General features: G+C 30.9%; 1 protein-coding gene across 6 annotated transcripts in view; it reads left to right on the top strand.

Annotated features, from left to right (window-relative positions):
- Positions 1-19,357, top strand: part of LOC106681419 (solute carrier family 41 member 1) — a 197,404-nt gene that overhangs the window by 114,309 nt on the left and 63,738 nt on the right. The window contains exon 1 of one of the 6 annotated variants that reach the window (XM_014421734.3): positions 18,780-19,009. The exons of the other annotated variants lie outside the window; for them this stretch is intronic. The gene's annotated coding sequence lies outside the window, so the exon portion shown is untranslated. Of the gene's footprint in view, positions 1-18,779; positions 19,010-19,357 lie in introns of those variants that run through there. 6 annotated transcript variants of the gene reach the window in all.

Genomic DNA, 19,357 nt, shown 5'->3' with positions numbered 1-19,357 from the left:
TATATGTATTATGTTATCTGAAACCATATAAAAATTAGAAACATAACAGCAAAATCACTCTTCGCACCTAAGACATAACTACAGACTATAGTGACCGAACTCTTTAAGCTTCGAATCCCGTAAATCCGTTGAAAAATGATCATACAAAATCTAATCCTATTACAACAGTCTTGTTACCCTGGCGGTAGTGACCGTAAAATGTAGCTCTTACAAGCTTAGGATTCAAAATTATACTAATCGCTACCATATCTTGTCAAGGTACTTTAAATGCTAAGAGTAGGTTACATTTCTACATGGTATATAACATATCTTAGAATGGTTTTACACCAATCATCTATTATAAGTAAAAAGATAAAAGTTTGAGATGATAAGTACATACCGAAACGTGCTTTATGTACACTAATTATTTTGGACTAGCCTTTCTATACACTCTCCATCCGCCTGTAATTATGCCAGTAATGACGCCATATCAGCTTGGTAGAGGCAATTAGTATTGTTCCTTAAGTCAACCTTTGCTCGTTTGGACATTCTGATTCATCAACTAGATTACAAGTCGAAAAGAAAGGGGAAAACATTTCATGTCATTTAGTACCATCTATAATTCACTCCTGACCCACTTTCTGTGGTACTTGTGCGACTCAATAAGATCACTTTTCTGATATCGAAGCCGTCTGATTGTAAACGAAATGTTCGGAGCTGTTCCGAATTCCGGAATAACATCCAATTACGATATGGAATATATGAGATCATCCTATTGTATAAGGAGTAGTTGACTGTTTTAGAAATCAAGATGCTTGGACGGTTTTGGAAATCGAAAAACATTTTACATAGCCGGTTCAGAAAAAATATATCTGGCATACATCACTGATTTGGTTGGAACAATTTGGGCCGACTGACGTTGGGAAGTGGGTCTCGTTAATTATTTTTTGGTTTTATGAAAATTCTTATTCAAAAGTTTTTAAGGAGACTAACAATGAATCTGACTTGCTTTTATACGATAATATAAAAAGTTTCTAATAATAATAAAGACCTAACGAACCCGAAGGTTCGATGCTGATACCACCAAACTCTCTGCATATATCCTTCCAGTGATGCCCCTCCAAACCCAATTCCATTAAATCAGTTTTAACGCAATCCTCTCATCTACGTTTCGGTCTACCCCTCGGACGTTTACCCGTCGGTTCAGTGTTTCTTAACATTTTATGGATCCGCTCGTTGCTAAGCCCTAAAACTTTACATGCCCATCTTATACGCCGCAATGCTATAACTTGAATGTAGGTCCCTTAATTCAGCGTTGTATAATCTTCTAAATTCATCCTTTTTCGGTTCGAATATTTTAATATTTTATTTTCGAAAACCTTAAGACGCTGTTCATCCCTTAGTGTAAGAGGCCACAAAAAAAAAATCTAAAATAATATAATTTTTTGTTGCCTCACCTTGTTAGTTAAAAAGTGATTAATTTTCAAATTTGTGGTATAGAAAATAATGAATTAATTACTCATATTTCCCAAATTAGTTGTTGCTACGTAAAGGTTGTAGGAGATCGAACTGATAATTGTAACGGAACAAAAAAATTATCTAATCATGGAATAATTTTCAACATATTGATTATTATTCTATTTGAAATTGGCCGCGCATAGAGTTTTTCTTTAGTCAATATTAGAAGTGATTATCAGGATATAGTGGATGATCATGGCAATGCCATCTTAACATTAATACGATGTGGCCTTTGGATTTTTTTTTCTCCATCAGAGTTCTTGGATATTGAGGCCTAGGTTTATATTATTCATTATACTAGGACCATACTATTGTATTTGACCGCCACAATATTTTAATATTATATCGGCCTTTATGTATTTATTTTAGTTTATAAACATCATGTGATTTACTGTTCCTAATTTTGTGTCTTAGTTAATTTTGTATGCTTATCTTATAAATTAATTTAGTTCAAATTGATCATTTATTTTATTTTATTTTTTTCTGGAGTTCTAAAATTGAGTCTCTCCTCGAGTCTATATCATGCCATTTCACTATACTTCATATTCACTAGCCGTATGTTTTAGTTAATACAGATGTAAATTTCGATAAATAAATATGTTTTTTTAATATATTTAGTACAAAATTGTCAGTCGAGGGTTGCGCATTGATTTGTCCGGTTAGAGATCTATGGTTGTGATTAATTCATTCAGATCTGAATTATAAAGAATCCGGAGGCGATTTTCGTTAAAATGTTCTTTAAATTATTAACTACAAAATTCGTATTTGTGTTGTTTTTTTTTTGTACAAAGCATATTTTTTTCACATATTTATCGTTTGACTACTGTAAAATATAAATTTATGAAAAAAAAAATCGTTTTGCGATATAACAAATTCGAAGTGATTTATTTATTTTTATTTGCACCTTTGTGAATTAATCGTTGAAAATAACTGTACAGTAAGTTTCATATGATTTCTTTCGACCACCAAAACTTACATACGAACCGAAAAAGTTTTAACTAGACACAAAGCATTAAGAAATCTTTTTAGTTTCCTTCAGATACGAGTAAAATTCTTGGCAGGACTATGGAAAAGGAATAAGAACTTATTCAAACTTACATTTAAGCACTTGAAACTTTTGAAAATGGTCCTTCTTCAGAATTATTTTTACTATATGTAGAAAAAAATCAACAGATTAGTGCGAATGTTATCTGGTTATATTGCTTTTGTATCAACTTGACTGAAGAATCCACGTCATAAAACCTAATCGATAGAAGACATCAAGGGTATAATTTGTTTAGTTTTATAGCTATCAAAGTTTTTTTTTTTTTTTTTTTTTTTTTTTTTTTTTTTTTTTTTATCGATGAGTAAACTTTTTATAAGTTTTGACATTTTTTTTGTAGAATGAACCTTATCCTGGCTTCCATTAGACTATTTATTGATTCCTGTTACGGTTTAGAATATTCCAATTGTTTATGATTCCTATCTAGCTAAAATCATTCTAGCAAACCCTCAAACTGATCAAGTGCCATTAGTGGTAAACATTTTAGGGTTTCCTCCAAAAAAAGTTTTAGCTTGACGGGATAAATTTAACAATTTGTTCTTAATTTATTTAATTATTTTATGGAAGAACTTCTGAACCTTTTCTGTCGTTTCAAAAATGTTAAATTTATCTTAGGACATTGGAAGCTCTGCTCAGCCACTTAAATTAAAAAGGGTCATTTTAAAAAAAAAAATGTTGTTTTAAATTTATAATAGTTTAATGTCGGTAACAACGTTTTGACGACTCTAAATGAAAATACAAAATTTGGTCTTGATTGATTAAATCGTTTTATATGGAAAGTGGACAAAGATAGAGGTTTTCGGTCCTCCACCATTTTGTTTCAAGCCAGCAAGAATTCAGGTTTTTTTTGCATAATTTTATTTTAAATTTAGCCGACTTCAATTGTTTAAAGATTTAGGCAGTCTAAATTTTAGTTTTAGAATCATCCACATGAGCTAAAATAATAATTTTTTATTTTATACACTCCATTTAAACCAACTCTCCCGCTTAACCGGCGATATCTTGGCCCGTAGGCCAAATAAGCAGGGTTCACTTACATTCCTGACATTATGATTGTATATGTAATATTTATTAATGTTAAATTTATTCCGCTATAATATAATTTTAACTCTTTTGTCTTTATTATGAAAAGAATAACAACATACACCTTCAAATAATTTAATGGCAAACTTCAACCATGAATATTTAATAAGTTTCTTGAATTTTGACTTTTTTTTTTTATTACAAAAACTTGTGATTTGTTACATTTAAAGGCGGTTCCACACGTTGGCCGCTCGGCACGAATCGGAGGCTTGTACAAATGTTCGGTAAATAAAGAGCGGACCATCTACATGTCAGTGTTTTTCAGAGAGGCAAGCATGGCGGACGTACAAGTGGTTTCAGCCATTGCAGTGGGATTATATTATTTTTATTACAAAAAAAAAGAAAACAAAGGGAGATTAAATGAAATTAAATTTAAATAAATAAGATTAAATATAAAACTCTTAACCTCCTAACAGCTCTCAGTTGCAACTAAACAAAGAACAATGTTGAAGATGCTCTCACGAACTCCCTTTGATCTGTGTCCAAAAAAAACCGACTCTCGACAGATTGGCAAAGAGCTTAGGCCAACTCTTACCAGCCAAGCCATCCACATGAGTTCGCCACGGCTTGGCCAACATCTAGAGGCCCTTAACATGGTCTGTGTGCGTCCGTGTTCGTGTAAGTGTGTTTATAACTCATAACACAAAAAAAAAGGCAATCCTTCCCCGCCGGACCCACCCCACTAAGACCTCCAGGGAGCGACGGTCCTGTATTACTTTTGAAATATTTACTTAAAACGGGAAGAGGAGACTTTAAGATATTTAAAAAGCGCCTAAAAATGTAAAACGGCGTAAAACCAAGTACTAAAAATACAAATATAAGAGTAGTCATGTTTTTGATATTGATTTGTTTTTAACATTAGGAATCCAATCCTCCTTAAATAAAATGTATCAATATGAAGTATTCAATATTTTCTCTATCAGATCTAAAACATAAATAAATGAAGTCGGAAGTAATTAAAAACTAGTTATTACTTCATAGAAAATAAGCTTTGAATGAAAAAGAGAATCTAAAGCCTTGTCGGCAATTAAGGACAAACAATGAGGTGATGTAGGGCACTGTGGCCATTATGTCTAAGTGAAATTGGCCCGTAACTCATTTTATTACCACTTATTCAATGTTCGCGATTCACTATACACGTGAGTATTTACTGCGCTCAATGTAGTATTTTCTGTTTATGTATTAAACATTGAAATTGCTTTGATATTTTTATTAGTGAGGATAAAGATCATGGAGTGTTTGAAATATTTTTTAGTACAATTTTAATTATGTTATTAATTGAATGTATAATTACATTATTTAAAAAAAAATATTACAATATTCCACAGATTTTGGCAATAAGTAATAGTGATTTAATTAATTATATTCATAACAAAATCATAAAACAATTATATAAAAGCAGGAAAAACAGATTTAAAATATGTACATAGATAAATAAAAATCAAATTTGGAACTAGGAGGAAAAACTTCATCAAAATACAAAGTTGTGCTACCCAACTTCATTGGGCTGCTAGTCACACAGCATACTTATTTTAGTCTAATCTGACATTATTTTTAATCTTACGATAAATAAGCCTAGACAAGTATACAATAATTATAAACATTAGCAATATATAACATTAAAACATGACTTTTTTCTCTCCTTTTTTTTTTTTTTTTCGCTTTTTCATGATTTTTCCTCCTTTTCTATTTTTTTCTTTTCTTTCCCTTCTTTTTCCCTTTCATATATTGGTTTCAATCCAATGGGTCTTTAACATAATAATAAATAAAATAGTGATAGAGATTTCAGAAAATATATGAAAAAGATATTTAAGTAACAAATTTCAATAAAAACAAAATCAACAAACTATGTTATAATTAATATACAATAAATGTAGAGTAAATATTAAAATATTAAAAATATGTACAAAAATAATAAAATAACCAACTAGAATAATAAAGTAACAAGTAAGATATGCATACATTACTCAATAGTTTCCATGCATGTGGTGGTTATTGATTCCCAGGTAGTCGCATATTACTTTTTCTGTTATCCTAGGCACGTCCTGGACATATAACAAAATAAAGACACAAATCACATTCATACTAATATGTACAATATGTACACCGTCGACCTGAGGATTCTTAAGTCCGCTAACCATACTTTAACTCTACGGGTGAGAGTTAAAGCAAAGCTTTTCGTGATCCCAGCGCAACATGGTATTCTACCAGTGGAGGTTGAGTGAGTGTACTAAAGCCGCACTCTGTACATGAGTGGAGGATCTGACCATTGACAGTAATCCAGTTGTCAAATTTATTGTACAATAACTCTCGAGGACACTGGCGTTTCAACCTTCGATGTGTATTGTAGGGTTGAGTAGAACGGGATAAGAACTGAACCAAAGTATTTGAATGATTAGATAGGTTTATATGGGATTTTAAAAATTTAGTTAGTATAAAGCACGTACAATATTTTCAAAAAATATATATTTATATTTATTAATAATTTATATTTCGTTATACTTTCACATGGTTTATTTCATTTCCGTTTGAATTCGTATAAAAGAACTATGTTAAATTTATTTTGTGAATTAAAATTGTTTCTAGTTCCCTTTTTTCTATGATTTTTTTTATATTATCATTGTCAATGTTTAGTGATATTCCACCATCCTAAACACAATATTCAGACATTTGTTTTCTTGATTATTATGATAATCTACAACTATTTCGTCTTTATTTTATGTAGCCACTATTTATTTCATTAAAAGTTTTAAAAAGAGCGCAACATTCATTTTCTATTGTTTGTTCACAGCGACTTATTTCTCTTAGCAGGAAATAACTGGCTTCTGTCAGAAAGGGAACCGAGGGTTGACAGACGATGGGTCCTGGTTGTACTCAACCCTAAAACCATTAACTAACATTAATCAGAGTCAAGGGATTGGGACAATATAGCCCTCGAAGCCGTTTTAGGCGAGTGTGTTAATTATTGTAATCGTTAACGTGGAGGAGTGTTCACCCATGTGCTTAACTAGAATTACAACTGTATTAAACCCAGGAAAGTAACAATACAATAAGAGAGAAATGCTTTATTTAGCCATGTTGCCAAAATATACACAACAAATATTTACATGATATAACAATAATTTGTCCTACCTTTTCCTTTCACAATCAATACTCATTTACACACTAAATACAAATATATATATAAATACAAATATATATACAAATATTGTTTTCTATTTAACAATTTCATTTCATTTGACAATTTTATTTCATTTAATTGGTCAAATTTTTCATTAGATAACAATGTAAAATCAAACCAAAGACATACATAGCCACAAAAGTAGATCAGTTTACAAAAAAACTAATTAATAAATTTACCAAAACTAATGTATGGATTTAAAAAAAACAACATGTTAGTTAAAATAAGCACTTAAATGAATAAATAAGTTAAAAGAAACAATTTAATGAATAAATAAGCTAAAAGAAATAATTAAATGAATAAATAAGTCATGGAGATAAATAACTTAACCCAAAAACAAGGCCCAAAAACTAAAAAAACAAATCAGCTAATTCCCATGCAGGTGATGATGTATGATCCCCAGGGAGTACAAATTATATTTTCCGCCAAAATCGCTATATACCCAATGCTAAAACACCTAAAACAAATTTTTATTACAACGCATTTATATCTTTGATGTATATAATTAATCATAAGATAAGTTCAAAACAGAAAACAAAAGACGCTGTACAACATTATAGGATTATCCAACGGGAAATTTTGGAACCTGCCTATTGGGCTCGTGGCCCTTGAGAAAAATAAGTAAATAGTTTACATTATGTTTGCAAAGATTTTAGGTTTACCAATAAAGGACAAACAACTTAGCATATTTTGCTTGAGTGGTACATTCTTACTTTCACTCTAAAATAGATGTCATTAACAATAACGTAAACAACATTGCCTACCTCAATATTTCTCTGGATTCTTCCAAATAATTTCAAAATTCATTGCAAATTAACTCCACTCTTGAGTTATTTAGATTGGCAGCACACATTACTTTCTAAATAAACTAACGGCTATGCATAACTCGAGGGCGGGAAGCATGAGCCATGAGAATGTTTCTACATTGCTCAATCCGAACCAGCGTTCAATATTTATTTTATTGTCCATTTATTAAAATTAAAATATTTAAATTATTAGTCTAGTATAAATGAAAATAAAAATATGAATTTCGAATTGTTTATTTTAAAACATGGACAAATCCCACCAGATCACCTTTACTCTCCGTCATAAACCTCTACCCTCCTGTCCTACAGTATCCTTTCTAAATACTCCACTAACGCCTGTTGAACAGATTCAATACTTAGGAATCCATCTTGACAAGAGATTTACTTGGAATCCACACCCAAGACTGAAACTGCTCGTAGATTCCGATTGCTACAACACTTACTTGACAAACGCTCTAAACTTCCCATTCTCTACAAAAAATTAGTATACACTTCGATAATCAGACCAATTTGAACATATGGAATTGAGTTCTGGGGCTCTACTAAACCATCAAATTCCTCCCGCGTCCAATCCTTACAATCCAAAATCCTACGTAAAATCTTTGATGCTTATTACGTTACAAATAAACTCGTTGCAGATTTGGCCCAAAGCAGATATGCGCCTTTTCATTCCAAACTCCTTACCCATCCTAGACCATAAATTCTTAATCTTTCATCCTTAACAATCCCTGATAATCCTCCGAGGTGTTTAAAAAGAAGATGGGCACGGGACCTTCTAATTTAATTAATGCTTGAAGTTCCACCAATGGGTGGTTCCTTCCCAAGATTTTCAAGTGTATACGAAACATACAACATATTTACTTATTGTATTTATTATTTGTACAGTTGTAAATCACATTAAATAAATTTAAAAAAAAATGTTCCTTCGTGTGGATTAAATTTTTTTCTATCTCTGTTCGTTAGTTCGATTTAATGAAATCTTTTTTTCACGGTTTTATTCCCGGCGCAAGTGTGTTATTGCCACTCTGGTAGGACAATTTATTTATTTATACAATGACTCTACAGCTCTTGTGGGGCTTTGGCCTCCGAGATTATCCTCGACTACTCATTTCCTTCAGCGGCATTTCTTCTCCTTATCCTTTTTCCCAACCGGCGCAGGCTTGCCTCCACGTCATCAAGCTATCTTAGGCGTGGTCTTCTTTCTTCTGCAGGCTATCCTATATATTAACTGATTATTGATACTTGATGTTTTCTACATATTCGAATGCTGCAATGAACTGGTTGTTTTGCTCTTCACTTCTGGAAGATCTCATATATTTGTTCATCTTTGCATTTACTTCAAGACCAAGTTTATTCCTTGCATTATTGTTTGGACAAAAAAATAATAAAATAAACCTTTTCTATGTATCTGCTTTATGTATAACCCGCTAAACTATGTACTTATGTGCAATCAAATGAATATTAAAAAAAATTCTTAGATTTGAATTTTTTTAGTCATAGGTAATAATAACATACATACCTCTATACTGCACTTTACTTACTGTTTATAAAGTGTTTGTGTGTGTATGTGTATAAATTATAGTGTATATTGCAGTATATAAGTATGCTAGTTATTTATTATCTTGAACAAAACAAAAATTATTCAGAACTATAACGATCATAAGAAAATGTGTTAATACACATTTGATAAAAAATAAATACGTCGTTTAGTGAGTAACACATCAAGCTGTAAAATTGTTTATTTTGTGTTCAGCTGATGGTTTCTAAATTTATACAAAAAATAGTTTTACTAAAATTTAGACCCGTCTGTAGCTCAGGAAGTTGAGGCGTAGGTCTTAGCAACCTGGGGACTGCAGCGGCGCTGGGGAGTCGACTTTGATTTCTGTGGCGGTCCCACGAAATGAAATTTGACCACCAACCATGATGTTAGAATAGGGTGGTACGCTGCAGATAAACCCCCCTCCCACCCCCCTCACCAAACCCCATATGTCAGAAATGACTAGGAAGAGGGTCATACAAAAAATAAAATCTTAAAAAAAAGTATGGAAAATAATTTTAATTTCTCTACTTCAAGATGGAAAAATATAAGTTTTCAAAATTAGCTCAGTAGAAGCACTCTCTATTAAAAAAAAAATTCCAAAATATTACTTCAAATAAAAATTTGAAATACTCAGGTTTTGTTACAAATAATATCGAAGTATGCCCGAAGAATACCTACCTAACATTGTCCGCGATCTCACTTGGAACAAATAAAATCCACTTCATTGCCAGTGTGTTGATATACTACAGCAATTATATGTGCATAATGATAAGCCTTGCTTTGTATAATGATGTAATGTTGCTCTGAATACATACAAGAAGTTTATTCTCCATAGGATACCCACGACCTCAACAAAACTAATTGGTTTTATGGTGGGAAAGTGTTCTTCGTACCGGGAGATAAGTACATGAGTTTGGCCTTAATTATAGGATGTCTGTTCCGTTGGGTCATTCACTGCTCACATCCGTCAAGATGTATCTTTTCTTGGCATGGTCACATGTCGACGAAATTATATTCGTTATTTTGTTCCTATTGTCTTTGAAAATTAGTAGGTACAGTTTGGTCATATTTATATGAATTGCATATTATAGAGTATTTCCATTCCGTTAAAAAAAAAAAAAATGTAAAAAAACATAGCTATCACTCAAATCATTAATTTCCAGATTTTAAGTTTGAAAATTCAACCCATGCAAGAAAAATAATTTCTTTTTTTCAAATTTAGTAGAAAGTACGTTGTTTTTACAATCAGGTGAGCAAAAATTAATTTACTTTAAAAAAAATCTTTGTTTAAACTTAAAAATCGTATTCAAAGGACTAAATTCAATAGACCGGACCTACATTTGAATTGTTTCTGAACTATCTCTTTCCGTTTAACAAGAAATGAGGTTTCCTTAAAAAAAAAACGCATACCTTAAATGACCCGTTTTTTTTGTGCAGAATCGGACCTTGGTCTATATAAACTTATTGGTTTCTTTTGAGGTGTTGAATAACTTCCTGAAGTATACGAGTTGACCCTCTTTAAATTAAAATTCCATAAATTGTAGAGGTTAAGAGGTTCAACTCGTATACTTCAGGAAATATAATTTTCTCTGATCTTGTTTGGTTACCATTCATTGTCTATTTTTCACCAGCGTAGTTAATGGATATTCAAATGGAGTGTGGTACTTTATAGTAGACGGTGCTGAAAATAGAAAAAAAAATAAGAACACAATCGTTTTAGAATCAAATTTTCTAATAGCCTTAAAAGGTAGTCCAAGAGTCACTGTTTTGATCCAGTGAAAATCAAGTTAATTAACAATTTACTACACAGAGGTATGAGTGCTAAAGTTAATTTGGTCATGTTCTACGAATATATTGAAGGTAAGAGAAAACAATAATAACGATTAAAAATTTTGGATACTTATAGAAATTTTTTTTTTAATGATAAGTTCCAAGATCCGCCTAGATTCGTTTTAGCTTTAGCTGAATAATGGTGTATGTGATATCAAGTTTTCCAAGTGATTTTTTGCAACATGTTGCAGCCGCGTTTCACTGCAAGTTATTTAGAAATGATTGACCTTCGAGAAGAACTCTCTTTTTCGGTACCAATATTTGCTCTTTCGGACAAACTATTTAAGTTGAGCGGAATTATTTTGAATTTGGAGTCCAAGTAAGATTTTCCTGATATTAAAAATCTATTTAATTTTCGGAAATTTACACTATTTTTAGTTAAACTTCCTTCTCGGAATGCGGATAAACCCTGAAAAACGTACTATGTAAACGAGACTGCAACTTACTGCAAAAAATTACTTAGAAACAAAAAATTAACATATCAAATATCATTATTCTCCAAAAATTATATCGAATCTAGGGGGATCTTGAAACTGATCGACAAAAGAAAACTTAAAAAGAAATTCGTTCTATACATCTTTTTAAAAGTTTTCAATTTCTTTTTTTTCCCCTTTATTATTGCTCTTTCTAACCTCCACTACGTTCGTTGAATATAAAAAATTAATATGAAGGATAGGATCCTCGGGTGGTGCGATCAAAAAGGAACAAGAAGTACCTTCAACTATTTCTTAGCCCACGTTTCGCCCCACTTTACAGGGCTTCATCAGAGCTAAAAAAAATTCTAAACTACTAAAAATATGTTGAAAATGTGAGATAATATGATGAAAATAAAGTAAACTAATACTGGGTTAATAATTATGTAAATATAAGTGAACAATTATTTATATTAATTAATTTACATAATTTTTAACCCCACCTTAGTTTACTTTATTGGCAACATATATAAGTGAATTAATTAATATAAATATTTTTTCACTTATATTTACATAATTATTAACCCAGGCTTTGTTTACTTTATATTCAACTTATTTTTAGTTGTTTTGTATCTTTTTTTAGCCCTGCAAGTTGGGGGGGGGGGAACGTCGGAAAATATATAGTTGATAACTATTTTTTGTTCCCCCCGACCATCTCCTTCATATTTAGTTATGGTCAATAATTTATTAAACATAATTATAAATTATCTTTTAAACTCATATTTCTGGGAAATAAATTGTTAATTAAAAGCTTAATTTTTATTTTACTATCTAGCCCTCTATATAAACACCGGATTTACTTGTAAACATTAAGGTATGGAATTAACCATATTTTGTACATGAAAATGTATCAGAGGACTGAAAACCAAATGCACCAAATCGCATTCTCATGATTTTTTTGTTTTTTTTTTATCTCTAATAGTAAAAATATTATGTTTATTTCTACAAAGAATCTTGAAAGAAAATAGAATAAAATCGAGAAACCGTTTTCAAAGTCATCCATTTAGTTTCTTAATGTTTTATTTTGCAACCCCTTACGCAACGTTAGATTTAGCAAATTCACAACGAAATACCGTATTGAGTATTCAGGAGGTATAGTTGCCGTTACCAATCCCGGATATTCCTTCAGGTTTCAGGTATAGTCATTTGTGAAACGCTGACACAATCCAAATTGATTTCTTCATGAAATTTAAATTAAATCGAAACGCTATCATTAGTAACAAACTTTAATGATTGAGAAATATTTTAATAACCATATTTTTTTTACTTAAACATGTGCATCGCCAGTCATTTTCATGGTTAGGGAAATGATCTTAAATGTGCTTTTCATCTGAATAGGTTAATATAATTTTTTTAAATAACAACTTTATATATTAATATAGGTATTTTTATTTTGTTTAATAACTAGATCATGAATATTGGTTTATTTTATAAATAATTGTTTTAATTAATCAGCATCTTTCAGTTATGGTTTATTACTCATCTATGTACCAATGTCCTTTAATTTACTCAGTAAATGATTGTAAAAATACATTATGTCAGTTTATGAACTACTTTTTTGTGGATTATAGACAATTTTGATATATATATAACTCCTTCTCGAAAATAATTAAATCGTTACTGTAGATCAATTCAGTTATTTAAAATTACTATAGCAGTACTGTTAAAGATGAGACTGCTGTCGGAATGAGGGTCCCAGGCTGCCTTGTCCAGAACATTTTGGGTTTGATTCCCTCCTAAAGCAGTCAATATTTATTTCAGACCAGAGAAATGATTCATGACTTCATCACTCTGGGCTGTATAAGTCTTCTACGAAAGACTTTAACCGGACCAAAAAAAATAAAAAAGTTGCTGTAAGGATAGGTCTTTGAAAAATTTCGAATCGTTAAAGTTCAAATTAGAGAATGGAATTATATCGAGAAAAAAAATCCCTGAAATGTACATTAAAAAAAACTATCACAGTTTCTGTAATTATATTAATACAAAAAATCATGATATGTTAAAGTGTTAAAGAATATACTTTTTGTTTGTTTTGTAAGAAAAACGTATAATTATACAATCATAATAAAAATTTAATTAAAAACATCTTTTACATAAAGAAATTTAGAAAAAAAACTGTTTCATAAAAATCTTAGGTACATGAAGTGTACATCTGTCTTAATAAAATTTAAATAATGATAATATGAAAAGTATAATGTATGTGAATAGTATTATACAGTGTAGTATATTATCTATCCACTCAGGATTATACCTAAAGAATTATGGTAGTTTGGATACCCGACTTGGAATACTGTCACATGACTGAAAAGAAACTACGTCGATTCCAACTGTTGCAACACTTGACAGACAAACGGGATAAATTAAGCACATTTGGTGAATGGTAAGGGCGCCAGTTATTGACAGATAAACCTTTGTGTTTAAACTTAAACTTAAACTAAGGGGCCAATAACTGTTTCAAAATTAAACTGGATATTATATTTAATTAAATAAACCGGAGTATTTCTTTGATGTTCCACTTAATCCATCGAATCACTCAGGTATCCAATCCTTGCAATCCAAAATCCTTCGTTTAATTCTCAATGCTTCTTACTTTATCACAAATAAAATCATTCATAAAGACCTTGCTCCTCCTAACTTCGCTACTTCTACTCCTGAAAATCCTCCGAAGCGCCTTAAAATAAGATCCTTTTCTGCCCCGCCTCTGAGACCATCTATTGTAGAAATATTGTTGAAGTACTGCCAATGGGTTGTTTCTTCACAGATCTTTTTTGTCATTATAGCTTAATCACATTTACTTGTTGTATTTTTAGTTTAAATAGAGTTGTAAATTTCAAGAAATAAAGAAAAAAATGTTTTAATTAATTTTTTTTATTGGTTTGAACTGTACATAAAGTCCAAACAAAAAGGAATCCATAATAACTAGCTCATGTTGAAAGTTAACTATTAATGTAATATTAGAACAGGGATATTCCTGACTGTACATTTGTAGTTTACTCCGTTGTCAGACAGATAACATTTTCTTTAATGCCGTCAAAATATTACATTTATCATCTTAACCTTGAAACTTACGTATAAAATGATAAAACTCGAATCAGTTTTCCTGCACTAAAAATGCAAGGAAAAAAGCCTTTCAATAAAAATATTTTTGTTGAAATCAAAACCTTTTTATTTTCTAATTTTTAATTCTGTAAAACATTAGTCGCCTTTAAGTAAATTGAAAAGGTCTCAGCAATGAAAAAGAAAATATTACTGACTAAGTAATGAGAAAATTAATACAAATATATTTATTAATTTTTCCTAATTTAAATTGTTTTAAAAACTAATTTTAGAATTGTGATTATTTTTTTTTTAATTTATGGTATGTGAACCTATTGTTGACGTTTTAAATGATAGTAAAATAGTCGTCAAATTCGGAAAAATAAATTGTTTGAAATAATGAAACTAAATTTTACCAGTATCCGTTATAAATTTACAAACATCTGAAAACGTTTTCATTACTTTCTTTAAATGAAAAAAAAAAATATGTATATTATACGCAACTTTACTAGCTGTTGTATTAGCAGTCTTGATTAAGTTAAAGTTTTAAGCTTGACGAAATAAAAGTTAAAAATGACTTCTAGCCAGCTCATCTCTTTGACTGTCATGAGGAAGCAACAGTATCAAGTAACAATTAACTTTAAGCAGTTAAAAGTTTTAAGTCATTGACATTTAGATAGAAACCTGTTTTATATTTGTAATATTCCTAACTAAATACTGGTTTACTCTGATATAAAATAGCAGTTAAAAAATTACCTGATGCCTCTTTTCGAAATCTTGAAGAAGACTGTTTCTATTTATAAAGATCATTTTATTTACTTTTAACTTAATAAGTGTAAACAGAAGGAATGTTGACTTTCTTTTATCAAAATTTTTAAATACCTAAATAAATTTAATCAAACAAAACTGGATTCTCTTATCTTCCCTGTCTAACAAAAGAAAAATAATTATTGCTCCTTAGAAATATGACATTCGACATGAGAATGACATGCGCATGGTTAACACGCCAAGGTTTTGAGTTTGTTGCTCTTGCCAAGTACATGTGTAAGATATCTCTCTTATATTAAAAATGTCTCTATTTGGTTACACATGTCTTTTTTTTTTTTAATACCAACCCTCCTTAATATATCTCTATAATCACGTATATACTAGGGATATGGATGGATATGCACTAAGTAATGTGATCTATCGTGGTGTAAGGTTCGGTTCAAAGGTAGATGGACTTGGCCGTATTGGGTATTGGGGTTATCCCTAATATGGAATCGTAACTTTATGCAATTACAGAAAAGGAGGAAGTTAGGGAAATCTAGTGGATGGCTTTAACTACTTAAAGGCTATAGGACTGTAAGGATGCGGTGCTGATCCAAGCAGGGATTTGATACATCTTGACCTTCTCCTGCAACATGATTTTAAAAGTATAGGCTAAACAGGTCTTCTGGAGAATCTCAAGACAAAATTGCAGAAAATCCCAGTAAAAAAATACAGAAGAACGCCATTAGGGAGTGGAATCGACGATGTATAGCTACTTTGGAAGGAGTTACCTTGATACGATACTCTCCCGTCATATTTTGTAAAGTGGAAGCCAAATGAATTCTCTCTCACTACTGAATTTTACAATTTTCATAAGACATGATAGATTCCTCACCAAGTTTGGTACATTTGGGAAAGGCATTAACCCTCTATTCTCTAAGTTGTGGTGTATCGGAAACGACTGAGAATGTTGTTACGATCTGCACCGCGTTTGAGACCATCTACTGAGGGAAACCGAACTCCGCTTCATCGCTGACCCTCTGGTAGTCACTAAAGTCAACTGCTCTTGCTACGATACTTTCTTGGGTAGACGAAAGCATTGGGGCCAAATCATTTTAACCTTATTCAATAAAAAAACCAAATAATTATAGATAGAATCAAAGAACGAAAGAATTGGAATTTAAAATGAAGATTCATTTTCGGTAGAGGTACTATAGACATTACTACTTCAGAAATCCGAATAGCAGAGAGGTATTGGTATGTGATGGAGGGGAGGGATTCTAGCCCTACAAATATGCCTTGTGGTCCTTTTTGCCAACACTTTGAAGTTTCCGCCACATACTAACCCGGGTGGAAGTGTCAAAATTCATTCCTGGGACCCCTGAGAAATTAATATTAGCCGCCTCAGGCTGGAATCAAACCCACAACGTTCCGGACCGAGCGCTGTAGTACCTATAACCCAACCGAGAGGTAAGGAAGGATCAAAGTGAATAAATACAGGTCAAGGTATTTTAATCTAATAACATAAAATTTAAAATTAACTTCAACGATGACTGGAAATAATTGTTGAGGATATGCTTATTTATCACATAACAAGGATCTTTGACTAAAGGGATTAGAAATGGAGGATGTCATTTGTGAATGTATCGTGTTTTATAGCTCGGTACCGTAAGTCACAACATACTTGATCATGGGCTACAACAAGATTGGTAGGATCAAAGTTTTATTGCTTGTTCATGTGTTTTATTATTGCACTTGAGTTTTGCTTGAGTACAACTACTGCAATTGAGTTTTTATTTTCTGTTTATTCAGACGGTACATTACTAAATAGAACAAAGTCTGTTCTCAGATGGTTTGAAAGATCAACTGTATATAAAACTAGAAATATTTGTGTGATTAAATGAAGATCGATAAAGAAATATTTTCGGATAATTGAAAAAGTTTATGTAAAAATTTGTTACAGAGAAGAATAAGATTTTAAGGATATTTGTAATAAATAAATTAGCTCTACAGGAAACGTGTACTCAACGTTGAAGGTAACACTTGCTACACGAGTACCAATTTCCGCCTAGCGAATACATTGCTAAAGTAGTTTATTCAATTGTTCGGAACCTGAATTGGTAGCGGGGATGAATTTACTACTACGACGTTGAATATGGTCATGAAGGAGTTTCACAAGGGATTTCTTCTTGCTATAAATTAGTTCAGTTTAGCCCTGGATATTATACTTAGTGTTTTTTTATTTAAAGAGCTCACAAAATGCATACCATACTAAGAATTTTCGAATCCTGGTTGGCCCAAAAATTTCTAAAATCCCAAAGGAAATGTTTGAGCTTTGTCAGATTGAGGGTTAAAAGTTGATAATCGTTTTCTTGACTGATTCAACCTTAAAATGAGTATCATTTAATTTATTGTTTCAGACTTATTTTTTTATCAATTATAATACAAAATATCCTTATAATATAAACATGTTTATTTTCTCATAACTTCCACGTTTCGGCCAATTCCAAAAAATATCTTATTTATAACATCACATCTAAAAATGTCATTAAAACGTTCCAGCTTATTCTGTCTTTGTAAGAATATATTTTAGTCTATTAACCTATTTTTAGCCATTATTTCATTTATTCTAATTTTATTAAATTTACACTATCTCTTACAACCTTATCAATCACAGTCTCAACAATACCTGAATGGCCGAAACGTTGGAGTTATAAGAAAATGAGCATGTTGTGGCTATATGGATATTTCATAATAGTATATTAACAAGAAAATATTAGTAAAAATTAGTGAATTGTATCTATATAAGGGGAAACTGTAGTATACTAGAAAATTAATAGTGTCAATGTCGTTCATTTATCATTATGATCTATGCCTTGTAAAGTTCTATGCGTAAGATCCTGCAGTAATTAGTTTAAATATTAATTTTAAATGAAAAATTTATTAAAAGACGAAATATACAGAATATTTAGTCAACCTACTGGTGTTTAACATAATGTGTAGTAACATAGTGAGCCAATGTTGGGTAATATCAGTCACAAACCTTACTTCAATTTGCGAAACTGGATCGCTATGTACTTATCAATTACTTAGTAATCCTCGCGAGGCTGAGTGAACCCTCTTCTTTATTGAATACTGGAATCTATTTTCATATCTGCATTATTTTTGAGTCGGAGATGGAAAATTCAAGAATTTTTTTTTCTTGTTTCTTTATTTGTATTATTTTTATATGAAACAATGAATTGTGATTCAGAACTTTTGAATTGTTACTAAATAATTTTTGATGATCCATTATTATCTTTATTTCAACTGGTGATGAAAACCCTATATTTATTTGGTTCTTGTTCCATTCACTTTTTTTTCACTCAGTTTGTTTTAGTTTTTGTAAACATAACTTTAATGACGTAATCTTTAGACAGAGACTACTTGAAGAGAAGAAGAGCCGATAGAAGATATCATCCGGATCGTAAATTTTATTGTTGTTAATAGCTATATAAATGTTGTAAACACAAGACAGACCATATTTCCCCTTCACCTCTGCTCAAATCCACTCACATATCTTCAACTGTTTATTACTCCGCATAGTAGTCATCTTTACATAATATTTCGTTTAGTCATTTCTCTAACTTGATGGCTGTAATACCGTGATTTAGGAATTCTTATCCAACTTCATATTTTTTTCATTGTTCATTTAAGTTGTTAGAGATGTAACTTATAAGTTTCCTCGACCATCTTGGTGTCAGCTGCAAGAAGATTACCATTTACGAGCAGGTAATAACTTTTTTTTTTGCTCCTTTCTGCTTTCATCGGATAATTAGTATGTAAAATGCGTAAATATATATAAAACTATAAGTACCGCATCTGTTACCACTGATAGGAATTTTAAAGGGAATTATATAGATAGGGGAAATAGATTATTTCATTGAAAAAAAAATGTTCAAATACCAGGTCATTCAAAAAGTCCTGTCGTTTTTTTGGGGGAAATTATAAATAAATAAATATTTTCAAATAATCACCTTTATTCATCAAAATATCCACCGTTACAGTCGGTAACCTTCTCCCAACGAGATGGTAAAGCCCAAATTCCTTCCTTAAAAAACTGTTGATTTTTACTGCAAA

Source organism: Halyomorpha halys, unplaced genomic scaffold (genome assembly GCF_000696795.3).
Source record: "Halyomorpha halys isolate HHAL.00 unplaced genomic scaffold, Hhal_1.1 Scaffold337.1, whole genome shotgun sequence".
NCBI classification, from domain to species: domain Eukaryota; kingdom Metazoa; phylum Arthropoda; class Insecta; order Hemiptera; family Pentatomidae; genus Halyomorpha; species Halyomorpha halys.
This window is presented reverse-complemented; position numbering and strand designations above follow the sequence as displayed.